General features: G+C 41.4%; 1 protein-coding gene across 6 annotated transcripts in view; it reads left to right on the plus strand.

The window, feature by feature from the left end:
* LOC132892850 (AP2-associated protein kinase 1-like) overlaps positions 1-18,613 on the plus strand; it is a 109,252-nt gene that overhangs the window by 35,428 nt on the left and 55,211 nt on the right. The window lies entirely within an intron of this gene.

Consider the following 18,613-nt stretch of genomic DNA (forward strand, 5'->3'; position numbering starts at 1 on the left):
ACACATGCAACTTAGGAACAGTCATGCAAGTTTTTTTTTTCCCCCAAGTAGTAGCACGTTACTCCGGGTCATACTGTTCAGCTTGGACTCCAAAACAACCCGTGCACACACTCCGGTGGTCGATATAATACGGATAGGTCACGGATTACAGAAATATAATAAATGATGCAAGGTTACGGATTTTAATACGGCTGCATGACGGATGCTAATAATTTACGGATTGGTCACGGACGTTTCAGTGTGTGTGTGTGTATGTGTGTATATATATATATATATATATATATATATATATATATATATATATATATATATATATATATATATATATATATATATAATTTTTTTTTTTTTTTTTATAGATTGGTTACCGATTTCATACAGATGATGCGTCACGGATTTTAAAAAAAAATTAAGTCTTAAAACAATTAAATGTTTGGACTGCCGAAGTTCATAATTAAAATTAATTTTTTTTGCGGTCCAGTTTCCATCAAATCCTGCGCTCTGATTGGCTGGGGAGCAGGTCCGTATCCTAGAATACAGGCCCCGGTTATGGACCTCTGGCGACTTGCTCGTTCACAACAGCAGCAAATATGGTAGCATTTTTTGTCAACATTTATCTTTTTTTTTTTTTTTTTTAATAAGATTTATTTATAAGATTATCAAAAATCTTATAAATTTTTGCCAGCATTTCTCAGGAGAAGCACATTCATTTTACAGCATGGATAGCGATAACGACAGTGTTCACAGAAAAAGCGAGTTTTACTACCCTGAGGAAGAAGAAATAAAAGAAAACATTTCAGGAGAAAGCTAAAAGCCTCTAACTTGCTAACGCCGAGCAAAAACATGGCTGAATCCTGAATGACTCCTATTTGTATAAATAGGGGACTACATAGGCGGCAAAATGTAGTTTTTTTTTTCCCTGCCATGGAAGTGCACTTGTATACCGAGGAGGAAGCCATTTGCATTACAGCCATGAATGAGGATTCAAAATGGCGGCTAGTAGGGCTGAACGATCTATCGTTTTCGACCGAAAATCGCGATCTCAGACAACACGATTTTGGGATCGTCAAAGCCGCGGTTTTTCTCAGTGCTCCTAAACTACTGACCCATGTTTTGTTTCGTCAATAAATTGTCCTCATTTTTTACACTACAGACAAAAAATTACGTTCAGGAAAGCCTTGTGGCACTCAGTGTGAAAGAATTTTGTGAATATCTCCTTCCGTTTTCGTGTAAATCCCCGTTGTTTGGAGGGAGCGCTGTGAGGAGAAACTGCGCTTTCTCTGTCTGAGCGCGCGGGTGGGGGAGGGGCTGATCGCGCTCTCTCTCTCTCACACACAGGAGGGAGGGGCCCTGCAATAGAGATCTTGCAGTCACGTGACCGGAAAGTACACAACCGCCATCTTGTCGGTAAAAAACACCGCTGAATACTGCTGCACTCGTGCACAGAATGGATCAATTTCAACCGACGGACTACACGGCTCATTTTTCTAATGAACAGATAACTAGATATATGTCTAAAATAAACGATCTACAGATTAGTGACCCTTATGGCTTACCGGACGGAGTTTTCACGACCGGAGTTTTCACGAACTGCCAACGGAATACCCGGACGTGTATAATTACCTCATTAACTTTCCCTCGCTGTTCAGTGGTGAAGCACTGCGTGCCTATAAATCTCTGGACAGTTATCTTTACAGAAATTCAGGATTTGTCAGCGACTCAGATGTGGCATCTTGTAAACAAGAATCCTCATTGGATGGGTAAGTCACTTAAGTATTGAGTATAGCACTGACCAGCCGATAATAGAATAAGGTAATTCTAGCTGTAATTCCAAATCGTCTGTCTTGTTTACATGGATCTGGCGTTGGAGAGGTAGAGGCTTAGCAGTGGAGATTTGAGTGGCTGTTTTCTGAGCTTAGTCAACAGGCCGGCTCTGCCTGCAGCCTCGCTTTTGCTTCCGCTCCTGACACTGCCTCCTTCGCTTTGCTTCCGATAACAATCCACGGAGACCCCGCTGGTCTTGCTATCTCGTCCGGAATGTTGTGCATGCGATGGAAATCGCTACAAACCGTCATTTTCTGCTGGAAACCAATGTCCAGTAAGTCCATACGGTTGTAGTGGATATTGAAGTCCGGTACAGACGAACAACACGCAAAAATACACACAAAAGACATAAAAAACGTGCACAGGTAGGGAGAGCTTGTAGCCGCAGCCGTTGTAGTAGAATTGTATATAGTAGGGTTTTCCAGAAGAAAAGATAGAAGCAGAAGTAGAAGTAGAACCAGAAGTAGAAGTAGAAGGCGGAATATGGCGTTTGACCTACAAGATGGCGTCTGTCACAATCTGGATCGGCTGTGACGTCACATGCAAGTGCTCCATAGCGACTGCTACAGCCACTGCATCACTCTTATTTCCCACAGGGGGATTGTTGGTTCTAGTTATAATTTATAATGCTTATGTACATTCTTTTACAAAAGTGCAATATTTTGATGCTGCTGAGCCATTGATCAACCTTTTTTTTTTTTTTTATGTCTGATATGTTGTAGATGGGAAAAGTAAAAGAAGCAAAAGTTTACTTAAGAAAGATGGCTCTCTTTTTTTTATTTTTAAGTTATTATAACTTGTTCCTCAGGCACTCAATGTTAATAAACAGGCCTACATTTGGAATCTGTTGACCTCAGTTTTCATTCTTGCATTAGCTTTATGGAATTCATTGTATTAATGAATTTGCACTGAAACTTGATTTAAAGAAAAAAAATCGTGGTTGAAATCGAAATTGCAATATCTGCCAGAAAAATCGCAATTCAATTTTTTCTTAAAATCGTTCAGCCCTAGCAGCTCGGCTCGGTTTTCCCTTTCGGGCGCTCTCGTTTGCTGTTAGAATTTGGTAAAGAAAAAAATAAATATATTATTTACCAGCTTAAGGTCGGTCCGTATGGTGAAATACCGTGACCTCGGCCCAGAGGGCCTCGCTCAGTACTTTCAAGACCTCGGTCACGGTATTTCACCATACGGACCTCCCAGCTGGTAAATAATATATATCTCTTACCTGCATTTATATGTTCATTATTAATTCACTCTTGATATTTCACGCAAAATCACATCTGTGAATAAAAGATCCGTGCTTTGGATTATATATTTATTTTCCGTGAATCTGTATTCCGTGACTTCATGATGCAACAAGGATGTACAAGGACGCCTGGGGAAAAATATCACCTGCTCAAACAATGTCACATTGAAATAATTACCTGATCGGTCAGATGTTTTATCGGCTCAGAGCCAAGCCTGTAAAAAATCGCTTCACTAGCAATCTCACCGATATGGATAAACCCAGGCCTGGGCTATAGGGATCATTATCGGTCTGGTGTGAGCACCATCCCAGGGTTCCCGCGGGTCCTTAAAAAGTCTTAAATACAACTTTCGGTTTTTAAGGCCTAAAAATGTCTTAAATTGTTTGGAATGACTGGAATTTTCGAAAGGGAGGTATTAAATTTAATATTGCACCGAACGAGTGAAATGTCTCCATCCGGTTTGGGGTATTTTTTTAACCGTAATTTTAAAAGTGACCAGCGTACCTTTTGGGGGCAGCATTGGTTCTGTGCATTCCGTAGATCAAGAACTAACGTTAGGAGGCTACTGGAGGCAGTGTGGTGTGGTGCGGTGGTTGTGAAGAGTGAGAGATGCGCAGGTAGCTTACGTGGGCAGTAGAAAGCGTTGATAATTATGGGAAGATGTCTGTTTAACGACAAGCGGTTGGGGGATGACAAATACCCCCAAAATAAGGAGAAGAATCGTTTGCGATAAAAAGCGCTGGATAAAAAATGTGTTTAAAGACGGTAACGCAGCGCTGGGGACACGCCCACTGGGAAACTGGTTTTTCACGGACACGAGGCGTGCGCGTGTGTGTGTTAGAGGTCAAGCACTCCGGAGTGAAACGCAGGGGGGTTCGCGCATGCGCACAAGAGTCAGGTGGAAAATGGGACTTTTCGGACATAATACTAATAATAATAATAGTAACGATTAGCATAATTTTTTTTACATAATTAGTATTGATTATTGTACTAAGTTTAATATAAATAATATAAACAACCTTTATTTCAAAACTCAATTAAAAAGAACTCCAGAAAATACAATAATTCTAAATATAGTACAATAAAAAAATTTTTACAAAAAGTTTTTATTACTTATCATCTACAACAGTGTTTAATATAATAAGAATATTAACCACTAATAATAATAATAATAATTAGTAGTAATAGTAATTATTGATTATTAATCATTACTTATGAATTAGTGATTTAATAAGTACTAGGGATTATTAAATGTTATAAAATTAAGTTATTAAAATTATTACAAATTATTAAAAAGTAGTAATTGGTAGAATACAAACAAATACTCATGGATTATAGATAATTTTTTTAAATAGTGAACATTGATATAAAATTACTACTACTACTACTACTACTACTAATAATAATAAAAAACAATAATACTACTAGTAATACTTGTTAATGTTGTTGTTATTATTATTATTATCAGTTCAGTTGCTATCAGTGTTCACTATTAAAAACAAATTATCTATAATCCATTAATAATTGTTTGTATCACTACTACTACTACTACTACTAATAATAATAATAATAACTACTTTTTTAATAATTTTAACTAATCTTATAACTCAATTTTATAGCATTTTAATAATCACTACTTATTTATTAGTATAATTTAGTAGTTGATGATAATTCCTACTTATTATTAAATTACATTTTGATAATCACTGCTTAATTACGTAGTAATAATACTTGAATTATAATAATTGCTACGCTATTAATTATTAATTAATATAGCTAATAAGTAGTGATTATTAAAATGTTATAAAATTGAGTTAATTTTTTTAATTATTAAAAAAGTAATTTATTATTATTATTATTATTATTATTATTGGTAGTAGTAGTAGTAGTACAAACAATTATTCATGGGTTATAGATAATAATTAATGATTATTTTTGAATAATGAACATTGATATAACAATTGCACTGATAATTAGTTTACAGTTATTACAACACATTGATTAATATTGATAATGGTTCTGAAAGGTGACGGTTGTTTTTCTGTGTTGAATGTAACGCTCTGATGATTGTATGGCTGCATAAACAGGTTTACGCTGTTACCTGCTGTAATGCAGAAGATACTCGAGAACTTCCTCAGCCAGCTGTATACTGTACCACACTCAGGCTGATTTTGCTGTCGGACACAAAATCACACATCAAAGATAATCTTTGGGGATTGAAATAGTGCCGGCTAAGGTTGTTCAGCTGGTTCTACTTGCCGTTTATTGTTTTCGTTTTTGAAATGGTTCATGGTGTTTTCTCCAGTAAACCCCAGTCTTCTCCTTGCTGCTACAGTAGTTCTGCAGGCCCAGAACACACGGCTTTGCTTCAGCTGTTTGCATGTCTAACAGTTGCCATTGATGCACCCTGTTGTTCACCAATTGTGTGCATTCTTCTTAAAGTTAAAAAAAACTATTGCAGAAAAGTTTTAAGTTGTCATATTTATCATTTTCTTTGTCAAGGTACAGTCTTAATTTTTCCATTTAGAAGTCTTGAAAAGGTCTTAAAAGTCTTTAAATTTGTACTTGAAAAATGTGCAGATACCCTGCCATCCTCATAAACTGCAGGGGACTCATTTATTTACAGTTATTGGTATTGTGGGACCGGACCTTAACTTTTTTGTGACCACCATTTAAAAAAAAAAGGGGGGGGGGGTAGTTTACTTAATCCAGTCATCTTCGATTGTTGTGCTTGACGTTAGCGTTAATGTGAAACGCAAGACGTATACCGACATGCAGTGACGTAGAAAATCAAACCAGTTCTCAGAAGGTTTGCAAGTTGAACGAAGTCTGAACTGGCGCCTCGTTCATGTTGGTGGAAATACGGTAAATGATGTTGACACTAATGAACCCGGAGAGAGATTCTGGTGGAAATTGGCTGCTCATCTCTTCAGCATTCCATCCAAAGCCAAACCCCAATCTACACACGCCTGCAGTTTAGCCTGTAAAGTTTGACCTTTTAGTACAGCAGTACAGGAGACGCCTGAGATACGATGGTCGGACCAAGCGCAAATAAAATCAACCCGGATGTTCCGGGTGTGAAAGAGTTGCATTTGGTTTCGTGATTTTATTTCAATGAACTTTGATCAGTGAAAGCTTGAGTGAGGAGAAAACAAGTGGGCGGGGCTGTGGTCTCTGTGGTTGGTTAAAAACCAATGAAGGTGCTTCTTCTACCTGACTTCACCTTCCCTTCCCCCCTTATCATTGCTTTGAATACACCTAGAAAACAAATTGGCCGTCTCCTCCACTGACCTACACGGACATTTCTGTCCCTCTTTCTGACTGCTCGGATGATCGTCATAGCCTTTCCTGTTCCATCCCTAGGCTTGAACAGAGGTGGACAGAAACGAAGTACATTTACTTGAGTACTGTACTTAAAGGGCATATTCTGGACCAATTTGGGTTTTTTGTTTTGTTTTTTAAATATATATGAAAGTATGTCCCTTTACACACTCATCCAGAAGGGTAATTTTGCACAATAATAAGTTAAATTTATATAGCGCCTTTCAAAAAACCCAAGGACGCTTTACAATTATAGACAAGGAAAGAAAGAAAAAAATAAATAAATAAAAAGTCCACCAAGTAGGGGTCAGGATGTAATTCCCGTGGTGTAGCAGCCACAGTCCCACCAAAAGGCGCACGAAAACAAGTCCCACATCTCCAGCACCGCCGCCGTGACGCCGTCAGCAACATCACTCGAACACCACGCCGTGGATCCACAAAGCGAGCAGAGAAGCTCGGCTACGCAGAGCGCTGGTGTGTCCCAAACCGCCTGCACAGCCGCCGCAACATCGCTCGGAACATCACGCCAAGCATTAAAGCGCAGAGCGCTGGACAACCACGATGTAAAATGAGCAACAAGCTCACTGCCATCCATAGCTGGGAGCGCAGGCATCACCCACAGCGAACCAAGGCCTGGAGGGAACTGACGCCCAAAACTGGGTCCAGAGCTACACCACAACCGGTGGACAAAACACTCAAACATCAAACTACACAAACACACAGAAAAGAAACAAAAGGCCATCTGTCTACAGCAGAAAAAAATAAAATAACAAAACACGTCTGGAAAAATCCCAAGCGAGTCTGGAGCCAGATTCGTGACGTTACCTGCGGAAGCGCCAGCAAGCTGCGCAAGCTTTGCACGGTTTCAGTGCACAGCCTGTGTAGACCAAGCGCTCCCGTTTCTCTCTCATTGTCCGGTCTTTTGGAAAACGATGAGTACTAATCCCATCAAGATTGGTGTTGCTACACCCTCCTACGATACATCTGTTAACCATTTTAATAATTACGCGATAACGTTGAAGAAATCTGCAGAAAACCACCAGGTCGTTTTCTCATAAACAAACCAGCGCTGACGTAGGATTCAGAGGGAGGCGTCCCACACGCGACGTCACGAAAATCAATGTTTCCCAGGAAATCCAAACGCCAGGTTTTTTCAGAGGCGGAACAATTCGCCTCAAATGGCTCGATTTCAACTGAATTTTTCTGGTATTGCGCAAGAGAAAAAACTGCAGAGAATGCAGAATGTGACACATATTTGACCAAAATTTAATATAAAATAGGAGAATTACATTGATCTTACTCCTGAATTTACCCGTGATATGCACTTTAAGTACACTTTGAGTATCTGTACTTTACTTGAGTGATTTTTTTTTTTTTTGGAAACTTATGACTTTAACTTCACTACATTTGAAAGACAAATATCGTACTTTTTACTCCACTACATTTCTATCAAGCTCCTCGTTACTATGAAGCAGCTTTGAAAGTGGATGTTTTTGTTTCCTTTTATAAAATGTGATTGGTTTTTTTTGCAGGTGACACTGAGACGGCTGATCAGTAATCACTAGGGTCACGTCACGTCCATAGACTGGATAAAATCAAGATCAGTTTCTCAGCGGTATCATTTGAACACGATCAATTGATGGCAGAACGGAAGGAGTTTTTTTTTTTTTTTTTTTCTGGAGAACGCGCACCCTCATGACCGTACCGAGAACCCGTGTTTCAGTTTTCTGAAAGGAATAAAGAGTCATTTTGTTTTAAATGTTTGCTTTGTTTGCCGAAAACAAACGACATCACGGCGTTCAAAAACTCGCCGTCCAACCTGCGGAAGCATTTTGAGGTATATAAAGGTTTTATTCCAGGAGAAAGCTTGTAATGAAGTTGCCTTTGCTTTTAGAGCTAGCGATAACGTTGCAATAGCTATGCAGTCTGGTTAGTCAAATGACTTTCTATGGATTTGCCCGCCAAGTTGCTGTAGCCTTGTTCACGGCTAACGTTAACACATAGCTAGTTAACTTGGACACCGTTAATTAGCATGTAAAAACCGAGTTACGCGAACATGAATAACGGTAACTTATCTGAAGTGCTTTCAGCATTGTGTTTTAGCATAATTTTGCCAAATAAACAGAATGTAGAAATCTTTCTTTTCTAGTCGCGTTAGCTACATAATATGATTTCAAGTTTGAGAAGTGTTTGCTAGCATGTCAGGTAGGGCTGCTCGATATTGGAAAAAATCAATATCACGATTTTTTTCAGTAAATATCGATATCGCGATTTTTAAAACGATATTTATACACCTTTTTTTAAAGCCCTGATCATCAACACCTGAGGCACCGGGCCACATTTTTATAGTACAGGCCTCATAGGCTACCTGTCAACCCTTCCCGTTGTACCCTGAAACGCCTTTTACTTAAACTATTTACTGTGCAAGCCCGTACTTTACATAGGTCCTATAGCCTGCACAAGGCTCACGTTCTCCTCACTCAACATTTCCGATCACAGAGGATGGAGCCAGCGCTGGTATTACCAGTGATTACTGCGTAACGTCCACACTGGCTCGTAGCCAGCCAAGGATAAAATCTCTCTCTCTCACACACACACACTACAACGTAAGCTTGTGTGTTGTTAAGACACCAACATTAAACACGCACAATATAGAGACAAGTCCTTAAGAATTAACATACATGAAAATAGGCTTCTCTTCCTTCATCTTCCAAATGTGGACTCCGCTATCTTTTTGGCATGTCAGCATTGAAATACCATTTGCAGAGATATTTCACTCGCCATTAAGAAAAGTAAAAGCAACACATGATTAGGGCTACATGATTAGCAAGGGGACACCGTTTTAAGCGCACGGAATTTTAAAAACAATGTAATTACATCTGAGTCCGTCTACATCGCGCAATAAACCCGTCCTTAGCAGAACCTACTTCAAAGCATGATGCTAGCTGCAGATGCACAAGTCAAAATCAAATGAACCCAAGTAAACATGCCGCGGCGGGCAACATTAATAACCAAATTGCCTTACCTTAAAACGCTGCCTTGACCACAGGACGACTCGCAATTATTCCACTTAAATCCACACGGTTTAACACATCTAACACAGCTAGCAAGCTGGATATGTGCTAATATTGTTGTGCTTGTTTTCTTCCGTAGATGCCATTTTTACATTACCCAGTCCCACATCCAAAAATATGACGTAAATATATGTTAATTGTATTATTATAACTATTAGCAAGCAAATCAAACAACATATTAACAAATCAATATATCAAATCACCCGACACGTATGAAAACAGAAGAACTGATTTTTTACTGTTGCGGAGATATCGCGGGAGTAGAATGGATGACGTATGCAAGGCTACGGTCCCTTAGGGGACAAGGGTTCGTTTTACCTTACTGTCACGTCAATGTTATTGTTGTTTTATTGCCATTGTAGAAATATTGTGCACGTCCCTTTCGACAAATGACAAAAAATCGTTTCATATCGATATTATGAATTTTGATATCGTTTGACACCAATATCGATATCGTGATAAAAATAAGATATATTGCACAGCTCTAATGTCAGGTGGCGCTTCAGCGCTACAGGTTCTACAAACTAGTCAGAAAATCCAGTCGGCTGCTTCCGAGGCGTTAGGTTTTGTAAGCGTTGTGGCAATAATATAACAGTGCGTTGACAGAAAATGCACTTTTAATACTTAAGTATTTTTAAAAGCAAGTACTTTTAAGTAAAAATTTGACTGGACGACTTTCACTTGTATCGGAGTAACATTTGACCAGCGGGATCTGTACTTTGACTTACTGTAAGTAATGAAGTTGGGGACTTTGTCCACGTCAGGGCTTGAATGCCAGAATATCATGCAGTAAAGGGAGCTTTTGGGATTGATCAAAGGAGGGGTTTACGTCCGTCCGAAACACCCTTTTCCTCAGCAACCACAAATCATATCCACTTGGTACCAAACTTCAGACTGGGGTTCTATACTGTGTATAACCGTTCTCAGGTCTGTCGCACATCGACTTCCTGAATGTATTTATGAAACGCACAGGGTGGATTTACAAAATTTTCCTTCACTTTTCTCAGCAACTACAAACTACACTGCTCTTTACTTGTTTCAAGGTTCATTATTTGTTGAAGTCAACATTCGGAAGTGTCCTCTTCCTTCGATTGCTTGCATTCTGATATAAGTGAGAGTGGGGGGGTACGTAAGTGAGCAGCAGTAGCTCACGGTTGGTCTTCTGAAGGCCTCTGCATTCTCTTGCGACAAGGCTTTCGCAGATAGCTTTTCGCAGACAGTTGTAATTTATCGTTGAGCGGGGAGTAATAGGCGTGCGCGATGTTATTCACCGCCACAACGCAAGGGGGCGCGAAGTCGCGAAATCGCTAGGAGTAGTTGGTGGGTGTGGTTAGTGGAGTGTTTATCCTCCGGTTACTTATAGACCCCTTTCACATGACGTCACCGCGCCGCGAGATTTTGTTAGGCGCCATATTGGAAGACCAAGTACATGCACTCACAATATAAAACAAAGTACGAGCGAGAGTAAAGTGATACGATGGCTGATAATTCTGGTTATGTGAGTACATTACCAGCTGCAGAAAGGGCACGGTATGTGGAGAAACTGGCTGTGATTGATGGGTTTGACCCATATGATAAGACTCGCGGCAAGGGAGAATGGAAACATAAGGAGGACCGGACACCAATTCTGCCATCTGTTTGCTACCCAGACATTGTAAACTATTTGTTGTTTACACCCAGTGCCTACACTCAGTGTTCGAACTATGCCGATATTTTCGGGGGGCCCCTTTTTTTCCCTTGGGGGTGTGTGTGTGCTTGCGCTTGTCTCGGAGCGCGGATCTCCAAACACATGAGAAGCCTATCTTACGCACATATCACGCAGACTCCACACACTCGTGTCCGCATTGGCATGTTCAAAAAACAACCTCGCGTCAACAATGATACCACACACAAGAGAAAAAACAACAGTCAGGCTACTCAACAACCAACCTGGCAGCAGCGAGCAAGCCGCAAACCATCCTAAATTATTATTATTATTAAATTGTAGAAGTCTGGGAGGCTGGCTCCTCATCCAGTTATCAACTTGAGGCCAATTTAGCATGTTTTAAATCTGAATTTCTTGCGTTTGCTTACCTCAGTGTCCGCAGATCATGCACAGACTTATCCATTATATCCACAGGTTTCTTTCAAGTCTACTGTTGGGCCAATAAATCATAAATAAAACAGCTCAGATTTGTTTAAGTCGTTTGCCACTCCACTTTATTCTCGTGGGTTCACATACCGCTGCCGTTATTTCCCCCTAATCACGAGTTTGTTGGTCTTCCAAAATGGCGCAGGGTCTGTTTACTTCCGGTTTCAGGTGATGTCAGTGAAAGGGGTCTATACTTTATAATGACTAGAACTGGAGTCGTATAGATGTACGTACTTCCTCACTTCCTTGATCAACCGCTCTTCGTGCTGCTCCATCTTCGCTCGTGTTTTGAAAAATGGCGGTCATGAAAACAAACCAAACCGGGAAAGTAGGGAAGCGGAAGTGCGTGTACAGCGGATATAGAGTGGACCTATCATAGCCCTGCTGTCTGCGAGGCTGTCTGCGGTGGTCACAATTTTTGGGAGGTGTGCGCAGAGCGTCTGCGAAGGGGGGGGACTACGCAGATGCCATCTGCAAGGACTGGGTTGTCAGCATAAATTGGCCTTGATTGGTTGGATCTTGGTGCTTGCTACAGTACCATTTAGTGCTCTAGAAGAACACCACCAGGTCCAGGTTCAGGTCTGCAAACCGCAGCAGCACCACCCGAGTAAGCCGCTGCTCTAAAAACCCACCCTTGTGTTTTGTGGCCGTTTTCCAAACAGCGCATGACATTTCACTTTGCGAACCGAACATGGGAAGGATGCTGTTTGAAATGTCTGTGAGATTTACGCCCAAACCCTTGGGAGAGTCAGGGCTGGTGCCAATCTGATCATCTTTAAAAACACGCAGAGGGTCAATTACAGCGTCCTTTGAGTGTCATTACTCCAGCTGAATGAAATGCTCTCTTGTGTTTAGTTTTACACACACAGAGAGAGAGAGAGAGAGAGAGAGAGAGAGACTATTCAGACTTGAGTGAACTGGTAAGAACAGCTTCAGTCAGAACGGAGAGAAAGAAGTCGTTGTTTGGCGTGGAAATGGGCCGCATCTGGTGACTTTGTCTCCTCCGTAACGAAGAAGCCTCCTTCTCTTACACACTCTCAGCTACACTTTATTTACAACACTGAAGTCGAGTTCTCATGTTGCGCGCTTTTTTTTTTTTTTCACCTCGGCCCTTATTTACAGCAGGTACGCTGCCTTTGTCACCGTTTCTAAAGTCCATTCAGGTTTTGCCTCACATCGAGACTCGATAAAATGTTTCTCGTTCCGCTGATGCTTTTATCCACAACGACTTACAGTTGTCTCAGCAGTGGTAGCATGGCAGTGCTGAGATTTAATCTCATGACCTTTCAACTACTGATACAGTATGCCACTGCCCCGTTTTCATATGTACGTGTTTAAACGGGAAAAAAATACCTTTTTTTTTTTTCTTTAATTGCTAAACGTGGGTCTTTTGCAACTTACTTAAAATCCTTAAAAATGTAAATGTTAGTGATTAAGTGCAGTGTGTTTTATACTCGGATGGCACGGTGGTGTAGTGGTTAGCACGGTCTCCTCACATTGTTAAATCTGTTTGTTCAGTCTGTCTCACAACAGCTCTTTCCCATTTTAGACCCGTTTTTGTTTGTGACATTAGAGCTGTGTTACTTCCACCTACACTGAAATCACATGTATTCCCGCTACTGTACATGACTGAGCCCTCTGCTATCTAAACAGTGCAATTACAGCTAGGTTCTGGGTTCGAGCCCAGTGGCCGACGAAGGCCTTTGTGTAGAGTTTGCATGTTCTCGCCGTGTCCGTGTGACCCTGCATAGGATAAGTGGCTACGGATAATGGATGGATGGACGTTCTATACTACCTAGTAAGCAAATGGTAAGCCATGTGAGATTCGCCATAAAAAGAACTACATGCGCCGACACATTTAAAAAATGGTCGATTTCACAAGAATCCTAAGTTACCTTAGTAGGCATGTAACAATATATCGTGTGATTTAAAAGTCGTGATTGTCATCAGGCTGCGTAGTCTTAGTTTTTATCCCCCACTGGCCGAAAGGCCCGAAGGAGGATTATGTTGTGGCGATGGCTGTCCGTCCGTCTCAGGAAGGGTACTCACTTTTTTTTGAAATCAACTCCTCTCACAATTTTTGGAGGAATTTCACAAATCTTGGCAGGATTCTTTGTCATGTCGGTAATACGCATGTTGCAATTTCATTCAGTTCAATCACATTTCACCAGAATTATGGTCCTTGATTACCAAACTTGTACTTCAACAATTTCATGAGGGTGTATTAAGCACTCGTTGCATAGATATAATTGCCAACAGGGGATATTGTGCTCTCAGAGCACTCTTGTTTTTTCTAGCTGTAATTGCACGGTTTAGATAGCAGAGGGCTCAGTCATGTACAATAGCGGGAATACATGTGATTTCAGTGTAGGTGGAAGTAACACAGCTCTAATGTCACAAACATAAAAACGGGTCTAAAATGGGAAAGAGCTGTTGTGAGACTGACTGACTGTACAAACAGATTTAACAAGAAATCAGATCGCTCTCCTTTTTACAGACTGCTGTCCGATAAAGAAAAGAGAAGCAAATGGAAGAAGTACAAATGTTCATGACCGTTTCAGAAAAGGCCTATTTGTTATTAACTTCTCGTTTGTGATAAAAGGAATATTTTTAATTATATTTTACTCTGACTTTTTTACAAATGTCGGAGAATAATTGTTGGTTATTAAAGTGACCGGTCGATGTGCTGGTTCAGGAATCCTTTAATCCACTCCCCTTTATGAATTGTTTGAGCTGATACCCGTCCCCATAGCTGGTACGCATCATCTTGTTTCAGTACATTTTACTTCCTAATGTGGGGCGTCCTAACCACATGTTAGTCTGTTTACAAACCACTTGCTCAGCAGCCAGTTCGGAAAAGTCACGTGAGGTCATGCACGGGTCAGAGGTCACAACCGCGGAGCCGCAGCAAACATGGCGGATCGCCCAGATCGAACAAAGACTCCTCAGTGGAGACCAAAAAAATTGTTTAAGGAAGTATCCGACATTGTCAGAAGCAAAACGCAGCAGACAATCCGAGTAAATATTGCTGGCTCTCGAGCGCTCGCTTCTGTGTTGTTGGCTGCCAGTTCCACCATGTTTGTTGCAACCGCACTCGTTATGATGATATAACGAGGATAAACTCCAGCCGTTTCCGTACCCAAGTGTAAACGTTAGCGCAGTGTTTTCCCAGCCCATCCTCCTTCACAGGCATGGAGCAGCGGCCAAGCAATACAGCATGTGATTTAAAGTACCTAGGGGTTATTCTCACTCCACGGGGTACTATTCATCTTTTTAATACATTGACCTGTGTCACTTCAAGAAAATCTCATCTCATTATCTGTAGCCGCTTTATCCTGTTCTACAGGGTCGCAGGCAAGCTGGAGCCTATCCCAGCTGACTACGGGTGAAAGGCGGGGTACACCCTGGACAAGTCGCCAGGTCATCACAGGGCTGACACATAGACACAGACAACCATTCACACTCACATTCACACCTACGCTCAATTTAGGTGGGGTTTACATTAGACCATATCAGCGGATCATCAGATTAACGTTTTTAAAACGATTAGCGTGCACACAGCAACGCCAATACAAGGATACGCTCGGCTCCGCAGGCATCCTGCGCTCCAAATCACTCCGCCCTGAACAGCGAGTGCCCTCTGGAGGGTGCGCACTCCGGCCCTGCGCAGCTCACAGAGCGCGCGAGTGAAGCGCACGAGCAGTGATTCGGGACTGAGCCGCTGTGTGTGAGATCTCAGTGCATATCGGGCATGCGCGTCACTTACCACTTGCAAGTGGAAGGATGGCAAGCCTAAAGACAATCATAACTACACAATGGGCAGTATTTGCATCAGTATTTGCGGTATTTTCATACTTTTATACTCTTTAATGAAAGGTGATACAAGGCGGAAGTCTGCGCCGTTTTTCAGCAGTCGCGTCACATGACCAACGCCAGCGAATCAGGAAGGTGGATGTCACAGTGACGTTGTCCAATGACGACGTCAGCTAGAGCTCAGCACAGCGTATCCGTGTATTCTCAATGTTTACACAGCACCAGACCAGACATGATCTGGATTGAATACGTGGACCCTGGCGGATTGAATACGTGGACCCTGGTGGATTCCCGTTTCCAGGCGTTTTAATGTAAACGGACAGTGCATCCGCGAAGAAAACGAGACAGATACGGTCTAATGTAAACTTGGCCTTAGAGTCACCAGTTAACCTAACCTGCATGTCTTTGGACTGTGGGGGAAACCGGAGCACCCGGAGGAAACCCACGCGGACACGGGGAGAACATGCAAACTCCGCACAGAAAGGCCCTCGCCGGCCACGGGGCTCGAACCCGGACCTTCTTGCTGTGAGGCAACAGCGCTAACCACTACACCACCGTGCCGCCCTTCAAGAAAATTAAATAAAAATAATTATCCATACAGGACACTTTTTTTCCATGGAATAAAAACATGTTCTATTCCCTTCTAGCAGGCTTCATTCATTTGGTTTGATAGCATGCGATATTGTTAGCATATCGCTTATCCTATGTGTATGTCAGTTTGAATATGGTTTACGATATTGCATGGTTGTCAAGACATGACATCACATGTCGGTGCTGTAAAACTTCTGCGCTCGCGAGCGACTGTGACGATTTGTAAACAAATTTGGCTGCCAGGTTTGCGATGTTTAAATATGGAAGGTTTTGAGAGAATTTTGAAAGAGAAATATGCGTTGAACATCCGAAAGGAATGTGTATGCATGCATGTATTATAATATTGGCTGTCTTTTTTTTTTTTTTTTTTTTTTTTAATATCCGAGATATTCCATTCAGCTAATATTGAACATGTCCGCTATACCACTCAATGCCAGCCAATATTATTTACAGTGCTGAGCGTAAATGAGTGCACCCCCTTTGAAAAGTAACATTTTAAACAATATCTCGATGAACACAAACAATTTCCAAAATGTTGACAAGACACAGTTTAATATAACATCTGTTTAACTTATAACGGGAAAGTAAGGTTAATAATATAACTTAGATTACACATTTTTCAGTTTTACTCAAATTAGGGTGGTGCAAAAATGAGTACACCCCACAACAACTACTACATCTAGTGCTTTGTATGGCCTCCATGATTTTTAATGACGGCACCAAGTCTTCTAGGCATGGAATGAACAAGTTGTCGATGTTTTGCAACATCAATCTTTTTTCCATTCTTCAACAATGACCTCTTTTAGTGACTGGATGGAGAGTGATGAACTGAGGCCCTGTCCACACGGCAACGGATTCAGGTGAATCTGATACAATTGTTTATCGTTTTGGCCTGGCGTCCACACGGCACCGGCGTTTTGGGTGCCCCAAAACGCAATCTTTTGAGAACGCATCCCAGAGTGGAAAGATCTGGCAACGTTGCCGTTGCGAAGTCGTCTGGATGAGTAGAACGGATTTGTTTACGATGACGTCACAACCACATGACTGTGAGTGCTTCACGCCGGGTAGAAGTGTAACGAACTCGATGTGAGTTGTCAACAAATCCTATAACTTGGTTCATGAAACGCGCTTACAAAATATTTTCACTGTGAATATTTATTGTGTAATGGTGCAAAGTGAGAGAGAGAGAGAGAGAATAGCCCTTAGGCAGAGTCAATCCCGCCAGCAAAAATAGGGAAAAAAAGGAGCGATCTCACCTCTTCAGATGTTGGTTTAAGTCCTACAATACATTCCTCAAAAAGGGTGTAGAAGAACAAATTAATCCATCAACGTGTAGCATTCAATTTATTCCGGACCATTAAAGACGCCGCCTTCCGCGTAGAATCATATGTCATCCTCGCCGCCATATTGGATGGGTCAAAGCGGAGAATAAAGATGCCTCATTCATGTGCTGCGTTTAACTGTACCAACAGGTTTACCGTCCAAACGAGATCACATGGGATTACCTTTCACAGGTGAGACTGGAAAAATACTTTTCATTGTATTTGGTCATTATAACGTAATTTTACGAACAGATTTTCCTGACTTTGTGGCTAATATGAAGTCTCGCGCGTAATAGTTTATGCGCATGCGTCCTTACTACTTCTATTGTTCTGGTGTCTCCGAAGGGACCATCTTACAGCGCCCCTAGAGGTGTGGCATATGCATTGCATCGTTTTCAGCAAGCGTTGTGTTGCCATATGGACCTGATATTTTACTGATCGTTGCCCATTTGGACGCGATATTTTTTAAAATAACATCTCGTTGCTGTTGTCGTGTGGATGTAGCCTGAATCTCAAGAGACAGTGGATCATGCAGCAAGACAACGACCCTAAGCACACAAGTCGTTCTACCAAAGAATGGTTAAAGAAGAATAAAGTTAATGTTTTGGAATGGCCAAGTCAAAGTCCTGACCTTAATCCAATGGAAATGTTGTGGAAGGACCTGAAGCGAGCAGTTCATGTGAGGAAACCCACCAACATCCCAGAGTTGAAGCTGTTCTGTACGGAGGAACGGGCTAAAATTCCTCCAAGCCGGTGTGCAGGACTGATCAACAGTTACCGCAAACGTTTAGTTGCAGTTATTGCTGCACAAGGGGGTCACACCAGATACTGAAAGCAAAGGTTCACATACTTTTGCCACTCACAGATATGTCATATTGGATCATTTTCCTCAAATAAATGAGCAAGTATAATATTTGTTTAACTGGGTTCTCTTTATCTACTTTTAGGACTTGTGTGAAAATCTGATGATGTTTTAGGTCAAATTTATGCAGAAATGTAGAAAATTCTAAAGGGTTCACAAACTTTCAAGCACCACTGTAACTTGACTCTGACTTGAACACTGGGGACTCGAGACTGGACTCAGACTTGAGGTTTAGTGACTCGACTACAACACACTGTGTATAATGCAGCTGATGATAGAACTCTGAGACGAGTGCGGTAAGAGGCAGGGTGGTCATTGTTACCGTCTTTAAACACCGTCTGGCAGTGCGTTAACGATAAAGCCATAGCGTTGACTCGACACTTTTTCAGCTGCCCACGTCCCATCCGGCTCTGACTGAAGGTCATTAA

Source organism: Neoarius graeffei, chromosome 10 (assembly GCF_027579695.1).
Source record: "Neoarius graeffei isolate fNeoGra1 chromosome 10, fNeoGra1.pri, whole genome shotgun sequence".
Classification (NCBI taxonomy): domain Eukaryota; kingdom Metazoa; phylum Chordata; class Actinopteri; order Siluriformes; family Ariidae; genus Neoarius; species Neoarius graeffei.